A 1,330-nucleotide genomic window follows, 5' to 3' on the forward strand; every position below is an offset into this window, starting at 1 on the left:
GCTCATCAAAACTCTATAGCTCGATTTGTTTATAGTCCAGTCTAATCCAACTCATTTAATAAATAGGTTAAGTTTGAATTTTATAAAAAAATATATATATATATTTAATTAAATAGGTTTAAACATAAACTTTAAGAAAAATCTATTAAGTCTAATGGGCTAGTCCGTTTAACAATAATATGTTATAATAAAAATATTATTATTAATATGATATATATATATATATATAATATAATTATTTTAGTAGTTTAAAAATTTGAATTATTTTAGTAAATGGGTAACAGCGACATACACTCATACACTCTTTGCTTTTGATGAAACTTAAAAGATTTTGATAGCATATCACATGTAATATTTATAGACAAATTTTGTCCATATCTCATGATTTAAATAGTCTTATTATTTTTTAATGACAATCTTTGGTTTTATTTTAAAAAAATATTTTCTTTACACTTTTTAAACATGAAATAGACTTTTAAACACTACTAGAATTACGCTTTTCTAAGTCAGTCATATAGGATATTTTATGACGATTTTAACCCGTCGTAAAAAGAAGTATCATAAAATGGTGCAACCTATATAACGATGGTTTTGGACCCGTCTTAGAAAGTCGACTATACTAAGACGGTTATTCAATTAGACACTACTAACTCTGTCAATATTTACATTTCAATAATACCATTTCTACAGGATTTTAGACTTTCAGGTGAATATTTATTTTAATGGGATCTTAATTAAACCCACCAAAGTAACCAACCTTTTTTTTAAACCCAAAGTACATGATACTAAGAGTTTATTTAGGCTTACGAATAACTCTTTGTAACTTATTTCAATAGTTTTCACAGTTAAACTTAAGATCAAACTCTTATGTGATAAGTTCGTATTCAATACCACTTAATAAAGTTGTTTTGCCAACATAATATGTCCTGTGGAGATAGAATTATTGGCAAGTAATAGAAGTTATAAGAGAATAAGTTACTTAATTTATTAGGCTAGCTGATGATAGAAATACTGCATGTTTATATTTAGATAGAGAATGGATAGGAAAATCTTGACTTATACAGTCAAATAAACCACATATCAAATGAATAGCATGATGATAATTTATCCCTCCTATGTTATTGACACCACACCAGTTTTGGTAAATTAAGCCATTATATAGATGCTTCAAACTAATAAATTAATCATGAAGTAACTCAAAGCTAATTTATTCTTTGTAGGAGGATATTAATTCTTTTATTTTCGATTTATGTATTGAAAGCTAAAACATCCAATCATTCATTATGTTGTACACTTATGTTGTACACTTATGAAGTAACTCAAAGATATG

Source organism: Glycine soja, chromosome 13 (assembly GCF_004193775.1).
Source record: "Glycine soja cultivar W05 chromosome 13, ASM419377v2, whole genome shotgun sequence".
Taxonomy (NCBI): domain Eukaryota; kingdom Viridiplantae; phylum Streptophyta; class Magnoliopsida; order Fabales; family Fabaceae; genus Glycine; species Glycine soja.